The sequence below is a fragment of the Rattus norvegicus genome, chromosome 2 (assembly GCF_021556685.1).
Source record: "Rattus norvegicus strain SHRSP/BbbUtx chromosome 2, alternate assembly SHRSP_T2T, whole genome shotgun sequence".
NCBI lineage: Eukaryota > Metazoa > Chordata > Mammalia > Rodentia > Muridae > Rattus > Rattus norvegicus.
The window spans coordinates 89,378,656-89,398,479 of record NC_141535.1 but is presented as its reverse complement, the minus strand read 5'-3'; the positions used below and the strand labels follow the sequence as shown (position 1 = coordinate 89,398,479).

The window sequence follows — 19,824 nt, the reverse complement described above, 5'->3', positions numbered from 1 at the left end:
TACACACACACACGGATTTATACACATACACCCACACACATGTACACGTGCCTGTCTGTAAGTGTATTATAATATCACAATGTAAAATTACATATTTTTATATAAGTATATATAAATATGTAGCAAATAATTACAATTTATAAAAATGTATAAATGTTTTAAGCTAGCTTAGGTTAAAAAGACAACTTTGTCACAGCTGGGTGGTTAAGAGAGAAGTAGTTTCTCAGTCTTGAGGCTGAGTACCTCGGCAGTCCAAATCAGCTTCAGAACCCTGGAAAGTTCCTTAAAAGTTACTGATCTTTAATCCCCAATGGCAGTCTGGAAATGCTGTTTCTGATATCAGGGACTAATTAGTGTCAGCAGCAAAAGAGAAATCCAGTTTCAAGAAGCAAATATCAAGTAATCTTCCTCCTGCCTGTCCCTTTAATCTCTACACTACCAGGAGGTGCTGTGCACTATAGATATGCATCCTCCTGCACCAGCTAAGACAAACAGGACCCTGCCGCAAGTGAGACTTCCTCCGCAGCTGATGTGAATTTGTAGCATGCTAACAATAAAACCAAAATATTCATTGCTATAAAATATATCCAAGCGCTATTGTCAATCTAAAGCTACCAATTAGTTTTCAATAGGAACATTGCAATTTATTCATGGCCAAGCTTGGTAAAGCTCACTTGTGATCCCAGAAAGGCCAGGCCAGGCCACAGTGCAAGATTTCATCCAAAACAAAACACTGCAAACAAAATAAAACCTAAAAAACAAATGTTTTCATTGAATCAGTTTAGCGTCTCCAATGATTTGATGCCACTGACTACTTTAAGTATGGGTCATTTTTACACAGAAAATGTGTATGATTATGGTGTAAATAACTAAGTGAATATTTGGTTCTTCTAGTAAATGCTTTGTAATATTGAAATGTCTCAATCTGTTATTTATTTATTATTTTCTCTGATTTCCTGGATTATTGTTCATAAAGATAGGATAATTGTTAATTGTCAGTGATTCTTGACTTTGGAAGCAATATGACAGGAAACTGCCTATTCATAAGAGTAAATAGGATTACAGGACACAGATGGTTGTAATATTAATATATAAGATAACATGAGGTTATCTAGACAAGTTCTTTGGGAATAAAAAAATAAATATGAAATGATCATGACACTTTCTTTATTCTGAATGTATTTTAAACAATTATTTTCTGCCTAAAAGATTAATGTGTTCCATCAAGATATTAAGTTGATATGAAGAACAGATAAATTTTAATATAGGGTGGAGGATGGGGAGGGGAACACCCATAAAGAAGAGGAGGGGGAGGGATTAGGGGGATGTTGGCCCGGAAACCGGAAAGGGAATAACACTCGAAATGTAAATAAGAAATACTCAAGTTAATAAAAAAAATATTGGCTGGTCAATCATGTATTTAATGGCTGTACCCTAGTTTATTATTGTTCTTCCAATATGAAGCTACCATTTTAAAAAAATAAATACTTTTGGAATGCTAGCAATCTTGAAGTCCATGATGCATATTTATATTATGACTCAGACCTTCAGTAATTTCATTGCAAGTTCTCAGGAAGCACCGGATTATGGATGGATAATGAATGAATTAGTTTAGGTGATATTGAAATACTGTGACCTTGCCTTTGAGTTCATCATGGAGCTCTAGAATGGCAGGAATATGGTATGAGGAGAGTTTTATGCCATGACCCTTGTGATGTACTCTGCATTGAGCAATGGTGTTTCTTATTACACCTACTGAATAGGAAATACTTACTATTCATAGATTCGTGTGTTTCACCCTAGGTCCCCATCCTGTGGAGAAGCAATGGAAACAGTAGGAGTTAGGGTCTAGGAGGAAGCAGGTCTCTGCTACTTTAAGGGATATTTTCTATTTCTTGGTCTGGGTACTGCTCATCTGAAGGGAGTTGTTTTGTACTGCTATATGCTGCCACCATGAAGCATTGCCTTGCTTCCAGTCCCTAGCATTGAAAGCAGTTGCCTATGGACTGAAACCACTGGAATGGTGGCAAAATGAGTTACTCCCTTTTAAGTGGGTTCTTGATGTATCTGTCTGAGAATCAATAAAAAGTCAAAGAAATAATTTCTGTCCTGAACTAGATATGGTAATAAATCCTTTGTTCCACAGTCTCGTGTTTCTATAGAGAAACCTCCCCTTTCAAAGGTTGACTTTGTTAGAGACAGAATTATGCCACCAAACGAAGTCTACAAATCACCACTGAGGAGCTGCAAGTGGTACTTTATAGTCAATACTGATTTGAAAATATGACTATGTACATGGGCTTTGAAACGAGCAATTACCTGAAAATATCTGGGTGGCCAGATAAAGTGTGTCAGGGAAAAGCAGTAAATCCTTCAGCAGTGGTCAGAGTAATGTGAAAGAGAGGAAAGCCTCAAACTTCTTTGAGAGTTGTAATCCACCTTGTTAACTCCAAAGGTAGAAGAAAGGATTTCCAGTTGAAGAATGCAAGTAATGTGTAATGGCTGACCAGCCCTCATCAAAAACGCAAGTACAGAGAGAGGCAGCTCAGTCCTATGCTCACAGGAATCTACCAACAACCTGGAGATGTGAGGATATAAATCCCTCTCTGAGGTAACCATGTGGCACTTTGATTTTAGCCTATTGAGACCGATGTCAAACTCAGCTGTGAACTGATTTATTTTTGGTTTTTAAGCTACTAAGTTAATAGTATCTCCTTATAGTTTTCTAGATCTGATATAATGATGACATGGTGTAGGGAAAAGAAATGTGTTACTGAGGAAAATGTATCTGAGCCACAGTTCAATAAATATTATAGAAAATCTAAATTAGACAGTGATACACACATTCTATATTGGCTCAATTCTAACTTGGCCAATTAAGTTCTCAATTAAGTTTATTATGTCAAACTTTATTCCAGGAAAAGAAAAGAAGAAAAATTTACTATTTATAATATATTCCATATACAAAAGATGAGGACTTAATTCTCAGCCTTTGTGCAAAATTAGGTAACAAAGAATGCCAAAGCAGTTGGAGGAGGAAGAGAGCAGGAATATATGATTTCAACAGATGTGCAGAGAAGAACAGAACACGCAGCCCTCAATCTAAATAAAGATAAGAGGAAGCTGTCCCTTTGTAATTAAAGCCAGTTTAGGGTGATTTAAAACAGAGTATTTAGAGAGGTAAACCAAGATCGGAGGTAGAAAAGGAGATTCTTTTGTGCCCAAGCACGTAGAGAAAAGCTTACAAGTTTATGTCTTAGTCCAGCATCATTTACAGTAATCATAGAAGGATTGAACACATGTCTTCTCCATTGTCCAGAGTCTTGGTGTAGCCTTTACAGTTCTTTCATGTTTTCAGGCAAGTTTTAGTAGGTCCACCCTCCTCTAATGGAGCAGTATTACACCCTGGGTCATCTCCACATATCTGTATGTTAGCATTCAGTTTTTTATTAAGGTCAAAGGCTGCAGTCTTTATGTGGTTTTCACCATTGTCCCAGCTTCCCTTTCTATTAAGTGCAGTGCTGATTCTCTGAATTTCTCATTTGAATGAGCATCCACTCTAGTAGCTTTTTTACCCTCTTGTTTGGACTCAACTTGGAAATGATCTTTTAAGGCTCTTTCTTCTCCTCCTCCTCCCTCTCCTTCTCCTTCTCCTTCTCCTTCTTCTTCTCCTCCTCTTCCTCTTCCTCCTCCTCTTCCTCCTCCTCCTTCTCCTCCTTCTTTTATCTTGTTGCTTTCCTGAGTCAAAATTTTAAACAGTTTTCTGACATTTGTAATCTTCTTTGTGGTGCAGCTTCTTCTACCTGCTTTCAACTGCCATTTATTATGCTTCACATCCCATTATATTTCCATGGGAATCACCTTCCCTTGCCAAGTTGGCTCATTCAGAGCCCTTAAATATACCTCTTGGTTTTTTGCCAGTATGGTTTTGCCTCTCATTCCTCTCACCTTCAAGGTACAAACTCGTCCCTGGCACCGTTTCCCTTTTCAAATCCTGCTTCCCTTTGTTTTATGGGCGCCAAAATTAGGAAATGTTTCACCTAGAGGATAGATAGTAGTACTCATATTCTTCAAATAGCAAAGAAGAGGAAACTTCAGAATTCTAAGAGAGTAAGACTCGATGATTTTTTTTTCTTATAAAATGTTTCGTCAGAAAAATCTCTGCCATATCATCTTCCTTTCTAGATTTGAAGGTGGGACTCTGAAACATCCACCCATCCTAGACTATAAAGCTGGGTCAGACAAATCAGGCCGGCTTGTGGCTATGGGTGTTTGACCCTTTGTTTTTCATTCCTCTTCCTGAACAGAGATTGAGAATTCCTGGTGAAATCAAATTACAGTCTCAGTAGGGAAATGCCACTTTCTTCAATTGATTGGAGAGACAAAGAGACTCCTCTCTGTCTCATCTGCATTCAGGGTCACAGCTGTGTTAGGAAAAGGAGAGCCTTAAGCACAAGATTGTGAGTGTGTAAGGTCTTCAGGATCTCACTGGGCAGGGCAGTGAACAGCCTTGCAATGCTGGCAAGAAAGCATTTTTTCTGTTGAAGAAAGAAAACCTGTTGTTCTGAGCTTTAGGCCTCAGCGATTACATCCTAGGGAATTCCTAAAAATACCTAGACTGCATTCTCCCACAAAATATGAGTCTGTAGCTTGTAAACCTTTGAATCCTAGTATACCTAGAAGTAGGTGCTGGGGATACCAGTACTTGGCTGAAGGAACAGCCCCCTTGTCACACTTGCTTATGTCATATGCATCTCGTTTACACTTCCATTGCTTAATTACATTCTACTCCACAGACAGATCTTGGATAGCTGACTGCTCTATAGTTTAGGGTGTGTATAGAACTGTTTTTATAACAGATATCACTGAAATGGTTACTGTGAATTTTTGTTGGTTTGTCTCACCCCTTAGTCCACAGTGGTCTGGAAATTAACACCTAGGCCCAGCTAACCTTGAACTTGTGACATTCTAGAATTTCATTCATGCATGGGCTACCATGCTCAATTTAATGAACATATGCTATGAATCAAGTATTCTTCTGAATATTCGTGGTTTTTCTATGTGAGGATCGTCTTTCTCTAGAATGCAATTTAAATTATCCAACACCGAGAAGATTGTACAGCTTCAGAGGCACTGAGAAGCATAAATATAGCACACAATAATTTAAAATTTAAACATATCCATTGCCTTTAGTCTCCAAAAGAGTCTTACTTATCACCCAGCCCTGCACAAATGGCCTGATTCTAGTTTCTTGCCCTCGGATACTGGTCAGCACCAATTGACCTCAGTGGATTGAAACACTAATAAATAAAAAAATATACAAACAGAGGACACATCCATCTTACCCACATGTGAAGCCTGTGAGCTTCAATGCCTGGCTTGGCAAGGTCCCACTACTGCATTATTGGCACAAATGTCATTGTGCTATTTGCCATGAACGGAGTTCAAATTGGTAGAACAGTAGAATGGTTTCTGCTAGGGTCTGTCATCTGCCTAGCCATAGACTCATGGTCAAATAATAGTGGTAGGTCAGGGTTTCTTTTTGTTGTATGGGCTAAAATCCAAGTAGAAAGAAGGTGGAGTATAGTCCCTAGTAAGAGCGTTACACTTCAGTTGAAGGTTCCACATCTGAGTATCCCTGGTGAGCACAAATTGGCCTTGATGGGGAGTGTAGAAGGACAGTAGTTGGGGGAGTAGGGAGCAGAGCTGAGAGACAGTGAAGGAAGAATGAATATGACCAAAGCATGAAATTCTCTGAGAGGGAGATGTCCTTGGAGTCCTGGCTAATTTGTAATCAGTATGACCAGGGTACATTGATGATAAATTTATGAAGATTTCAAAGAAAATAGTAACTAGTCAGAATAACTCTGTTACCATAGATGCCATTTTGGGGTCCTTAGCTGCCTCCTGCCCAACTGGTCACAAATGTAAGCTTAGTAAGATCAAAAACTCAGGTGACAGCAGATGCTGGAGAGGATGTGGAGAAAGAGGAACACTCTCCTCCATTGTTGGTGGGATTGCAGACTGGTAAAACCATTCTGGAAATCAGTCTGGAGGTTCCTCAGAAAATTGGACATTGAACTGCCTGAGGATCCAGCTATACCTCTCTTGGGCATATACCCAAAAGATGCCCCAACATATAAAAAAGACACGTGCTCCACTATGTTCATCGCAGCCTTATTTATAATAGCCAGAAGCTGGAAAGAACCCAGATGCCCTTCAACAGAGGAATGGATACAGAAAATGTCGTACATCTACACAATGGAATATTACTCAGCTATCAAAATCAATGCCTTTATGAAATTCATAGACAAATGGTTGGAACTGGAAAATATCATCCTGAGTGAGGTAACCCAATCACAGAAAAACACACATGGTATGCACTCATTGATAAGTGGCTATTAGCCCAAATGCTTGAATTACCCTAGATGCATAGAACACATGAACCTCAAGACGGATGAGCAAAATGTGAATGGTTCACTCCTTCTTTAAAAGGGGGAACAAGAATACCCTTGGCAGGGAATAGAGAGGCATAGATTAAAACAGAGACAGAAGGAACACTCATTCAGAGCCTGCCCCACATGTGACCCATACATATACAGCCATCCAATTAGACAAGATGGATGAAGCAAAGAAGTGCAGGCCGACAGGAGCCGGATGTAGATCTCTCCTGAGAGACACAGCCAGAATACAGCAAATTCAGAGGCGAATGCCAGCAGCAAACCACTGAACTGAGAATAGGACCCCCGTTGAAGCAATCAGAGAAAGAACTAGAAGAGCTTGAAGGGGCTGGAGACCTTTTATGAACAACAATGCCAAGCAACTAGAGCTTCCAGGGACTAAGTCACTACCTAAAGACTATACATGAAAAAAAAAAAAAAAAAAAAAAAAAAGACTATACATGAACTGACCCTGGACTCTGACCTCATAGGTAGCAATGAATATCCTAGTAAGAGTACCAATGGAAGGGGAAGCCCTTGGTCCTGCTAAGACTGAATGTGATTGTTGGGGGGAGAGTGGCAAGGGGGGGAGGGTGGGGAGAGGAGCACCCATAAAGAAGGGGAGGGGGAGGGATTAGGGGGATGTTTGTCCGGAAACCGGGAAAGGGAATAACATTCGAAATGTAAATAAGAAATACTCAAGTTAATAAAAAAAAAAAGTAAGCTTAGCAATCTTACCTGAGACTAAGACAAACATCATTCGTAACTACCATCCACAATCATTATCTAATGTTTAAATCCTAATGTCCTCCCTAACTCTCAGGCAATAGTTGAAGAACAGCTGATTTAATATAAATCAGGAAATGCTCTAAGATCAACAATCAACAAATTGGACCTCTTAAAATCTCAGAGCTTCTGTAAGGCAAAGTACACTGTCAATAGGATAAAAGAACAACCAAAGGATTTGTAAAAGATCTTTACCAATACTACATCCAATAGAGGGCTGATATCCAATACATGCAAAAAACTCAAGAAGTCAAACTCCAGAGATCCAAATAACCCTAATAAAAATGGGGTACAGAGCTAAACAATGAATTTTCAATAGAGGAATATCGAATTGCCAAAAATTACCTAAAGAATGTTCAAAATCCTTAGTCATCAGGGAAATCCAAATCAAAACAACCCTGAGATTACACCTCACACCAGTCAGAATGGCCAAGATCAAAAACTCAGGTGACAACAGATGCTAGTGAGGATGTGGAGAAAGAGTAACACTCCTCCATTGTGGGTGGGATGGCAAGGTGACACAACCACTCTGGAAATCAGAAATCTGGAGGTTCCTCAGAATATTAGACATAGTATGACCTGAAGACCCAGCTATACCACTCCTGGATATATGCCCAAAATATGCTCCACTATATAACAAGGAAACATGTTCCACAATGTTCATAGCAGCCTTATTTATAATAACCAGAAGCTGGAAAGAACCTAGATGTCCTTCAACAGAGGAACTGATACAGAAAATGTGGTACATTTGCACAGTGGATTACTATTCAGCTATTAAAAGTAATGACTTCATGAAATTCTTAGGCAAATGGATGGAACTAGAAAATATCATCCCGAGTAAGGTAACCCAGTCATAAAAGAATACACTCATTGATAAGCAGATATGGCCCAAAAGTTCAGACAAAGGTACAATTCACAGACCATTCAAGAAGAAGGAAGACTACAATGTGGATGTTTCAGTCCTTTTTAGAAGGCAGAACAAAATAGTCATGGGAGATAGAGTATCTGAGGGACTTGGAAGGAAGAGAGGAGGAAGACAGGAATCATGGGGGGCAGAATCAGGTATGGCAAGAGACTGGGATGATATACTTTGGGTCAGGAATTTGAACAGAGGTGTGTAGCCATGATGCACGGGGAACAAGAAGTTCCCTGGACCCAAGAAGTATGAGGTTAGCTGAAATGCTCAACGAAGGTGAGGGAGAACCTGTAGAGCACATATCTACAGGTTAGGCATGGACTCCCATTTGGGGGATGGGGTCACCCACTCATATCCAATTTTTAAAACCCAGAATGGCTCCTATCTAAAGGAAATACAGGGACAAAATATAGAGCAGAGATTGAAGGAAAGGCCATCCAGGGATTGCCCCACCTGGGAATCCATCCCATCAACAGATAGCAAACCCAGACACCACTGCCAATGCCAAGAAGTACTTGCTGACTGGGGCCTCTTCTAGCTGTCTCCTGTGAGGCTCTGCCAGGGCCTTACAAATACAGAAGTGGATGCTCACAGTCAACCATTGAACTGAGAATGGGGTCCCCAATAGAGGAGCTAGAGAAAGGACTGAAGGAGTTGAAGGTGTTTTCAACCCCACCGGAAGCACAACAAGATCAACCAACCAGATCCCCCAGAGCTCCCAGGGATTAACCACCAACCAAAAGTACACATGGAGGGAACCGTGGCTCCGTCCTCTTATGTAGCAGAGAATGGCACTGTCTGGTATCAATAAGAGGAAAGGCCCTTAGTTCTGTGAATGCTTGATTCCCTGGTGTTGGGTCTTGCTAGGGAGATGTGGTAAGAGTGGGTGGGTAGGACGAGGAGCACTCTCCTAGAAGCAGGGGGTGGGTTATGGGATGGAGGGGTTCCAGAGGGGAAACCTGGAAACGGGATAACATTGGAAATGTAAATACATAAAATATCCAATCAAAAAAGAAGAAATACAAATAACGTTTTTATGTTGTTATTTAATTAAAATGCATCATTCTATCAAAAGAATAAGAAATGTAGTAAAATAAAGTAATGAGTGGTCTTGAGATAAAATACATGCATAATTTTGGAGTTTTGTATGGTTTATTTCTTTTCTGTATTTGTTTTTCTAAAACACAGTAGTATCACTCTCAACATCAAACACATTGAACCAAATTAAACTGCAAGGTGCCCACAGTAATAAAAGTTAATTGACAGTATGGAGACAGAACAGCCTTCAGGTTGTTAGTTGCTCGAGCTTTCCAATCATTTTCTGTGACTGAATGTTCACATTTCTCATATACTGAATGTGATGGTCCCTTTGTTGTACCAGAGCTGGACAGATGTTCTCAAATTTCTGCAGCATGAATGCTGTTTGAATGCAAAGGAAATAAAGTTAAGTAGAGTTCTAGACAAAGGAGGATTGAACATGTTACAGGTATGTACTGATGTGGATCATAAGGGAGGAGAGACAGGAAACAGAGTGCAATAGGATACATGGGCTATGGGAATAGAAATGAGGCTCTTTGGGAATAAGTCAATGATATGGGCCATGACAGTGATGGATGACATGGACAAGAACAAAGTTAAATGAAATGTATGCCCTGGGTTCGGTCCCCAGCTCCGAAAAAAAAGAACCAAAAAAAAAAATGAAATGTATGCATGGAAATACCACAATTAAATACAGTACTCTGTATTAAGTATTTTGGAATAAAAGCGAGCATTGTGTTCCCAGTACTCAGCAAAAATTCTGAGACCTTATCATGTATCTGAAAGCAATAATGTGTTGTTGGTTCTCTTGTGTGACGGAAAGGCATTCCTAACCCCTTTTTTTCTTACTGACTTCAGGTCTTTTAAGAACAAGAACTCTTACTTTATCCAGTGGGCATTATGTACTTCCTATGCTGAAGAATGAGTATGCTTCATAATCAGACCCACATTTTATTTTTGAACACAGATAAATTTAGAAGTAATTCATTTGTAATTTATGGACTGGTGGCCACTCCTGACGTGACACAGTGAATGCTTTAGTATGCAATTGCTTATTCAAGAGAAGTCATAATGGGTCTTATTGACAGATGTATAGAGGTGGGATCTCTGACATGAATACAGATGAAGTCAGTGGTAGAATTTTTCATTATTATTATTCATTATTTATTAATACAACATGTAGCATGCACTATTTGTTGTTTGATTTAAGTCTATGTTACTTGAATCTCTGTTATTTGACTTTCAATCCAGTTATCATATTTAAGGTATATTTAGGAATTAAAATGACATGCTGTCACAGACAGAAGATTATTGCCCATTAATTTTAGTTAGTAGTTCATACTGATTAGCAGTGGCTGAATAATATCAAAGTGACTTCTGTAGTATATTTAAGGTATAGTAATTTTAATTATAATTTTTAAGAAAAATCATGAACTCATTGTTTTCAGTATTCAGTATTATATTTATGATCAGTGTTTTCCCTGTCTTTATCAACATTTTCAAAGAAACATGAGTATTAATACTAAAGATTACAGAAACAATTCCAAATATATTATTATAAAATTTTTTTAAAGATGTTAATGTTGAAGTTTAATTAAAACCTGCTTTATTGATCACTGACACAAGAAAATTAGAGTACAAATATTTCCTTACATGATTTCCAGAAATCAATAAGAAATATAAGCAAATAAACTAACAGGTATTTGTTTAATTTTCTATAATGTCTCATTTGTATCAAAACTTCTTCATTATTCATAGAAGTACTTTGTAGAAAAAGCCACCATAGAATTGAAGAGTTCATGTGAGCAGTGGAGAATGAGGCTCAGGGGAGAGACTTTGAGTTCATTGTCTTCCTGGCATCAACCTTGATTTCACACAACACAGTGAGTTGGAGATTAGCCTGAGCTGCATATGGAAACTCTGCAGGAAGCAAGCAAAACAAAACAAAAGAGCCTGGCATTGCAAGTCTGATATCACTGCTCTTGAAGAGGGGTTGATTTAACAAGTTTGCAAACCCAGAGCTGAGTTCAAGACCAGCCTGGGCAATTTAGTGGGACCTTACCTAGGGTGATAAAGCGAATTAAAATGGCTGGGGGATAGAGCTCAGTAGGACACTTGCTGACAGATGTGAAACCTTAGATTTTCCCTCTGTTTGGAAACATTGTTAGTCATAATGTCTTACACATAAAGACAAGCTTGCTGTTTTTTGTATTACCTAACAAACCACTAAAGCTTAGCACCCTAACTAACATATTTTAGTCTTTGCAGAGCAGGACTCTAGTGCAGGGAATCTCTGTCTAAAGGCTTCTCGGGGTGCCCTTAATTCTCTCCAAGCTCTCTTGGGGCAATAAGCTGGCCATGTGCTACCAATTTCATGTACATGTAGCAACTGATAGACCCCAGGTCTTCTCTAGCTGTTGACAAGTGGGATAGAGCTGGTGTCCAGAGATCATCCAGGTTGTCTCAGTGGATTGCTGTCACAATCATGTCTAGAGCTTAGAGAAATCTCACTTAAGATGCTAGCTTCCTTGGAATCTTAATAATTAAAATAGGTAGTTCTTCCAAAGAAAGGCTGATTTAATTGTTAGGTTCTTTTATTAAAAAACAAAAGAGTAAAGATGTTTCCTTAAAAGCCAGACCAAACAAGGAAAAATAAAAGGCTAAAGTACATTCAAAAGAGGACTGATAAGATTGCCTAGCCTGCAGGGTAAACTGTTGCTTTTTCTAAAGAGCAACTAGTTTGTTAGAGTCTACGAAAACAGTAGAAGGTATTCCTTTACTATATTACGTTTTAATTTAAGTGTTTGTGTGTGTGTGTGTGTGTGTGTGTCTTTGTAAATATATGTCATGTATGTGTAGCTATGTGTCTATGTGCATATGTCTCCGTGAATGTATATCATTAGGTCCTATCTCATGAAGCTGTAGTTAGAGGAGTTGTTAGATACCTAACATGGGCATTGAGGACTGAACTCTATCCCACTGGAAGAGCAGGATATGCTTTAACCATCAAAGAGATCGTCATCAAGGCAGTATTTCTGCCTTTCTTGTCTACTGACTCTTTGTTTATTTCTTTATCTAAAGCCCATAATTTTTGGCTAGTCATTTGTAAAGACATTTTAATGTTTTTCTATGTATGCGTTTTTCTATTTTTGTATGTCCGTGTTTGTCTTCTTGTCTTTATATCTATCACTTGAGTGTAGTACTTGAGCAGGCCAGAAGGAGGCATGCCATCTTCTGTGTTATGAGACACCTAACGTGAGTATTGCGAACTGAACTGGATCCTGTATGAGAACTAAAAGAAAGTGCTATAAACCTTTTTAACCTTTCTAGCCAGCCATAAAGAAAAAAAAAGTTTTTCTTCAAACATTTCTACCAAGGTCATGATCATGAACTCAAAATTGAAATAAAAGAAATTTAAAAATAATGGTCTTGGGAGATGGTTTAGTGGTTAAGAGCAGTGGCTGCGCTTGCTAAAGAGTTGCGCTTGAATCACAGCACCCACATGGCCGCTAACCACCGGCTGTAATTTCAGCCTCAGAGGATCCAATAATCTCTTCTGGTTTCCAGAGACAGTATAGGTATTTGGTGCACATGCATAAAATAAAGGTAGGTAAAAATAAAATTTAAGTGGATTTAGGAGCATCGCAACACGTTAATATTGCCAAGGCTCTGTGGGTGTTACATGGAGGATTCTCAGTTTAGGAAGCTATTGGTGGATGTGATCAGTTTAATAAAATGTTTTCTCTTTTCTCCCTTAATAATATATTTTTAATGATCTTGTATTTACTATGTCATTAGTTTGCTTTCCTTTTAATGTGAATTTTATTAGAATATAATAACTAAGAGAAAAAATGCAACAGTGTTGTCTTGGTTACTTTCTACTAGTCTAGCTGTGAGTATGAGGGCACAGAGTGCTACCCATATAAAATGCCCAGAGCCCTGAGGCTAAGAAACTCCCAGGAGATGATGAATAAGTACAAATAAAACAAACGAATAAAACACCATCTTCATCCTTTAAAGTAAAATCCAAAGCTCAATATTTTGTGCCTAAGAGCTCTTTGAAAATATGCAGCAAGTTAAAATCCTAAAAGAAAATTCTGACTTGTGATATTGCCATGAGTGAATATTATTTTGGTGCTGACATTTTGTTATAATCCAGAGAGTTTATATCTACAAGGCAAAGAAATCCAATGCAAATCAGTACAGGAAAAAATTGCAGCGTTACAGGAAGATACTTTCTTACCATAGAAAGGGTTTAAAATTGGAGCTGAATGGCTATCCATAATTCTGTGAAGACTCTTTTCTCACTGCAGCTTCTTACCATATGGCACACAGAGAGGCAGTCTTCAAGTCTCCATGAGTCCCAGCATCACAGACTCCCTAGGGACTCCACATTCTGATCTCTCAGGGTTGGGCCATCAGTCACTTGGAGTTAGTCACTCATATCCGATGAGCATGGGTCTGTGCCTTACAATAGCTGCGCTGGGTGTTTCTTCTTTTACCAATCAGGACAAGCAGACAGTATGAGACACAGACATCTTGAACACTATCCTCTCTCTTTTGTTCTATTAGCTCAATTTTTTTTCCTATTATAACAAGTTCTATATAAACAAGAGAAACCCTTTGTGAATTTACTGTGCATCCAATATGACAGTAAAGGAGGGAGAGTTAATGAGTCCAAAAGAGCAATGAAAGAATGCCACAGCCACTCCAATCTGTCACACATTTGAAGGGTGAGCATGCACTTTGGGGGACAATTTTTTCAAGTGTATTAAATCCAAGTCAAATTGCTAAGATACTATCTCATAACTATATCCTGAAGTAGCAGTGAACATGTGTTGAATAGGAATATTATTTCTCCACATCCTGGCCACCATCTACTGTCTCCTGAGTTTTTGATCTTAGCCATTCTGACTGATGTGAGGTGGTATCTCAGGGTTGCTTTGATTTGCATTTCTCTGATGACTGAGGATGTTGAACATTTCTTAGGTTCTTCTCAGCCTTTCCTCAGTTGAGAATTCTGTGTTTAGCTCTGGTATGTTTACAAAACAGAGTACTACTCAACTCTTTTTTTTTTTTTTTTATTAACTTGAGTATTTCTTATATACATTTCGAGTGTTATTCCCTTTCCCGGTTTCCGGGCAAACATCCCCCTCCCCCCTCCCCTTCCTTATGGGTGTTCCCCTCCCAACCCTCCCCCCATTGCCGCCCTCCCCCCATAGACTAGTTCACTGTGGGTTCAGTCTTAGCAGGACCCAGGGCTTCCCCTTCCACTGGTGCTCTTACTAGGATATTCATTGCTACCTATGGGGTCAGAGTCCAGGGTCAGTCCATGTATAGTCTTTAGGTAGTGGCTTAGTCCCTGGAAGCTCTGGTTGCTTGGCATTGTTGTACTTTTGGGGTCTCGAGCCCCTTCAAGCTCTTAAAAACAATGACCACTTGAAATTCTTAGGCAAATGAATGGAACTAGAAAGTACCATCCTGAGTGAGGTAACCCAATATAAAAGAACACGAATGGTATGCACTCACTGATAATTGGCTATTAGCCCAAAAGCTTGGAATACCTAAGGAAAAAAATTCACAGATTATATGCAGCCCAAGAATGAGGAAGACCAAAATGTGGATGCTTTATTCCTTTTTAGAAGGGAGAACAAAATATTCACAGGAGGAAGGGACTCCTCCAGAATAGGTCATCCAGAGACTGCCCCACCTGGGGATCCATCCCATATGCAACCACCAAACCCAGTGTCTATTCCTGATGCCAAGAAGTGTTTGCTGACAGGAGCCAGATATGGGTGTCCCCTGACAGGCTCTGCCAGAGCCCCACCGATACAGATGGGGATGCTTGCTGCTAACCACTGGACTAAACAAGGGGACCCCGATGGAGGAGTTAAAGACTGAAGGAGCTGTAGAGTTTTGCCACACCATAGGAAGAACAACAATATCAACCAACCAGACATCCCAGAGCTCCCAGAGACTAAACCACCAACCAATGAGTACACATGGAGGGACCCATGTCTCCAGCCACATATGTAGCAGAAGATGGTATTGTCCAGCATCAATAGGAGGAAAAGCCCATGGTCCCATGAAGGCCCATTTCCCCAGTGTAGGGGAATGCCGGGGCATTGAGGTGGGAGTAAGTGGGTAGGAGTGGGAGCATCCACATAGAAGCAAGGGGAGGAGGGAGGAGGTAAGGGATGTGGGAGAGGGGATAACATTTGAAAAGTAAATACACAAAATATCCAAGAAAAATAAATTTTAAAACCCCAAAGCAATATTAAATGCTAAATTTAAATTTATAAGCAGCTCTCCAAACCACCCTCAGCTTCCCTCTCTTGGCATCCACTTCTCTCACAAGGGTAGACTTGAAAGGATGAAGTATCCAATGAAGATAGTTTTCTAACTGCATAGTAAAATCTTTTAAAATGTCCTGTTTCAGTTGAGGTAACTAGGTCTTAGTGGCCTTGAGATATTCTTTGAATGTATTTTGAATATTCTATTAGGAAAAAATTACCTCAGAAAAACTAACTTTACAAATGGTGTCACTCACTGGTACAAGAACCTACACTTATTGGCAAATGAAGTTAGAATTACTACCATCATTATGGTTTTGTTCTTAAATTGTAGCAGGATAGCTTTGAATTCATAACTATGTACTATTGTATATGTGTCATAACCTCAGTAATAAGAGAGCCCAATGGTAATAAGCTATTTTGTTTTGAGTTTCTTTGTTAATAATGTATGATGTTTTGAAATAAAGATAAGTTTTGGAGACAGACTTGGATCCCAGCTGTGCGACTTATTAGCTAAAATGAATGTGGCGCTTTCTACTGTGTTTGAGCCTCATGTTACTCTGTGTTGAATTGTGCTGTTGGTGAGTGATACGCTGCAAGCTGTGCGTGGCTCCTTTGCCACAGATAATGGGGGTCAGTGAAATCTAGATCTCTAGTTTGTCCTTGCTAAATATTTTTCACTCAGTTTTATATCACACAAAGAACTTTCTTTAAACTTACGCATTTTGAACCTCACAGTATCATCCCATGATAAGGGGGAAAGCTCTTCTTCCTTTTGTATATGAAAGCAAACTGAAAAATAAACTTGAAAATGGGATGTCAGGTAGACACATTTGCAAGTTCACGCAAAGATTTCAGAAATAGACATGACACATTGACAGTGACTTTAGAAGCAGACAATGGTGAGATGAAAAGGGATTCAAGAAGAATTCCTAAGGATGAGAAGAGACAAGTCAAATGAAGTATTTAAAGTCTAAATTTAGAAGCTGAAGGGGTTTGCAACCCCATAGGAAGAAGAACACTATCAACCAACCAGAGCTCCCAGGGACTAAAACACCAACCAAAGAGTACACATGTAGGGACCCATGGCTCCAGCTGCTTTTGTAGCAGAGGATGGCCTTATCTTATGGAGACTTGATGCCCCAACTTAGGTGAATGCTAGGGTGGTGAGGCTGGAAGGAGTAGGTGGGTGGGTAGGGTGCACCCTCATGGAAGCAGGGGGATGGGAGATGGTATAGGACATTTGCAGAGGGGAAACCGGGAAGGGGATAATATTTGAATTATAAATAAATTTAAAAAATGAAAAATAAAACAACAGGGAAATTTGAATTGTTTTACAGAAACTTTAGGGGCATCAAGTGAGGTAGTAGGTGGTTAAGATTATTTAACATTAGATTTTGGTGAAGTTTAGAGATTCATTAAATAATTGTCATAATGAAGATTGTATATTATGTGAAATAGTGATTATTCTCACCGTTCTGCGTTAATATTATTTGTAGAGATTTTCTCTGTTTGTTTGGGTTTATTTTTTTTAAGATTTATTTATTTATTGTATACTAGTACACTGTTGCTGTCTTCAGACACACCAGAAGAGTGTGTCAGATCTCATTACAGATGGTTGTGAACCACCATGTGGTTGCTGGGAATTGAACTCAGGACCTCTGGAAGAGCAGTCAGTGCTCTTACCCAGAGCCATCTCTCCAGTTCTGAGTTTCTCTGTTTGTGCATATGTATATGTTTCTTTCCAAAGAGTTCCTGCATGTCTTTCCTTATTATTTCTATAATACTTTGTCATCTACAGATATTGATCCTCTTGTCTCCCTCTTGCACACACCCTGTTTATATATTGAGGTCCACCCAGATAATTCAGACATTTTTTCAGCATCAACATCCTTGATTGCATATGAAGTCTTTTCTGTTGTATAAAGTAGTGTATTAAAAAGTTCCCAAAATTAGGGCACCTGGGGAACACTTTTTCATTTATTAAATAAAGTATGTAAAGGTAAAATTAATCAGGCCGCCTTCTCATTTGATGGTCATGGATGGATTCTTCTGAAGACAAAACAGTTCCACTGAGATCGAAATGTTGAAAGAAGTCACAGTTCATAGGTATGGTGGAGCCTTATGGTTATAACATTGAACTTGTGTCTACATAGTGAATATATACAATAATAACTCCATTTCAGTTGGCTTGGCAATGGTTGAACAACAAATATTTGCATTAAATTTGAGCAGGTAGTGGTGTTACTGAGGTCTTTAGATTAAAGATCCTCGACGTTCAGAAAACAATATGACATATTTTTATCTCATATATTAGGGATATCTAAACTTTTTTCACTGAAACTTAAAATAAGATAGTCTAACTACATTCCCTGTAAGATACATAGGGTGGTTGCTGATCTTTCTGTTAGACCTTAATGACATCAGCATTATTTATGCACTTTTATTTTGTCTGAGAATTTTGTAGCTCAGCTGTGAATTCACAGCCCACATAAATGTACACCTGCTTTCAAGGATATACTTAGTGTTTATTGGGAACATATGCGTATTAAAGTTTCTGTAGTATATATTCACATACTAATAAATATAAATATATAATATTTCTATGCTACATAACTTATTCATAATATATTATGGATATATGAATATGTGTATTTATGCACACACATATGTTTATATATACAAATGTTTTAAACTAGAAAATTGGTGGATTTTCCCCTCTAACATGACTACTTAGTATTAAAGTATATCATTTGGGAAAGGATAAGAGTTTTTATTATTATCCCAAGATATAAAAATGGAGAGAATCGTCCAACTGATTGTGTTTCTGTTTTATTCTCCAGTTTTGAGACTGAGATTCTTATTAGCCTCTCTTCCTCCCCCCTCCTCCCTCTCTCCCTCCTTTTCTCCCTCTCTCCCCCTCTCCCTCTCCCTATTTCTCTTTCTCCCTTTCCCTTTCTCTCTCTCTCTCTCTCTCTCTCTCTCTCTCTCTCTCTCTCTCTCTGTAATCTTTTGTTGTCACCCCAACAAATTTTGCTAATATCATGCAGCCCTTTCTTTAGCACTGAATAGAAAGTTAGTGGGCATATGAAGAAATCTTCCTTCAGCCTAACTCCTGGCCTAGGTTACTCTTAATTGAACTTATCCTATGAATCTCTGTGGAACAACTTTCTAAAGATATTAGGACCACTGGAATATTTTAAATATTCTTAGATAGTCTCTATATTTGAACAAGGTAAGATTTTTATGTTTGTTTTATTATAAAAATTATGTCCCACCTCTTATGGGCTGTGATTTGTAGGCAGAGTGAGATGCATATTTCATGCTTCCTTGACTACCAAACAATATAATGAAGTATAGGTTTTATTTTAAATGTCTGTAAAAATGTAAGTTTTATAACATAATGAATACTATATATAAATTATATGTAACTGCATCTGAGCAGCACTTCTTGAACTTATAAATGATTTAATCTCAGTCTCTGACATTTTCTCCAGCCTTCTATTTTTCCAGATTAATCTTCAAACTCCAATGCATGCATAGGCAAAGAGTTTGGTTAAGAATTAGCAGAAGGCAGCCTGTCCCCTTCTTATTGAAATCCACCCATCTGAAAATAATGAGAAAACATGGAAGAATATATATGTAAATAATACAGTCGCACATTACCCCATATTGCTTGGCCTTTCTTTCACTTCAATAACTGTCTGGTTCCCTTGGTATTGTCCTAGCCCCTCCTGCCTTTCCTGTTTTTCTCTATTTCAAGCTTTAACCAAGTAATCATCCTTTCAGTTTTCTGAGCATGCTAACTTTTGGCTCTCTGATGAATTTTCAAGTATTTTTTTCCTTGTAAACCTCTCCTCAATGTTCTAATTTGTCTTCTTGTTCTGTAGACTGGTTTTGTGAGAAACAAATATAGATGACTCTATTCTCCTAGGAATCTTTTTTCTCTTATTTTATTGGCTATTTTCTTTATCTACATTTCACATGTTATCCTCTTTCCTGGTTTCCCCTCCAGAGCTCCCCCCATCCCATGCCCCCACCTGCTACATATGCAGCTGGAACCATGGGTCCCTCCATGTGTACTCACATTTGTTGATGGTTTAGTACCTGGGAGCTCTGGGGTGTCTGGTCAGTTGGTTGGTATTGTTATTTTTCCTATGGGGTTGCAAACCCCCTCAGTTACCTCTGTTCCTTCTCTGACTTCTCTATTGGGGATTCTATTCAGTGTGTTCTTCTCATAACCTTTACTGATATTGATTCCATAGAGCATACACAAGCCCTGAAAACCTGTCACCTGGTCTGTGTTTATGTGTGTGCAATGTATTTAGTTGACTGTATACTCCACAAGTCA

The 19,824-nt window shown here is 38.7% G+C and overlaps 1 protein-coding gene across 5 annotated transcripts in view; it reads left to right on the top strand.

Moving 5' to 3' along the window:
* The window catches only part of Ralyl (RALY RNA binding protein-like), a 787,740-nt gene that overhangs the window by 81,306 nt on the left and 686,610 nt on the right, over positions 1-19,824 (top strand). The gene's annotated exons all lie outside the window — the stretch shown is intronic.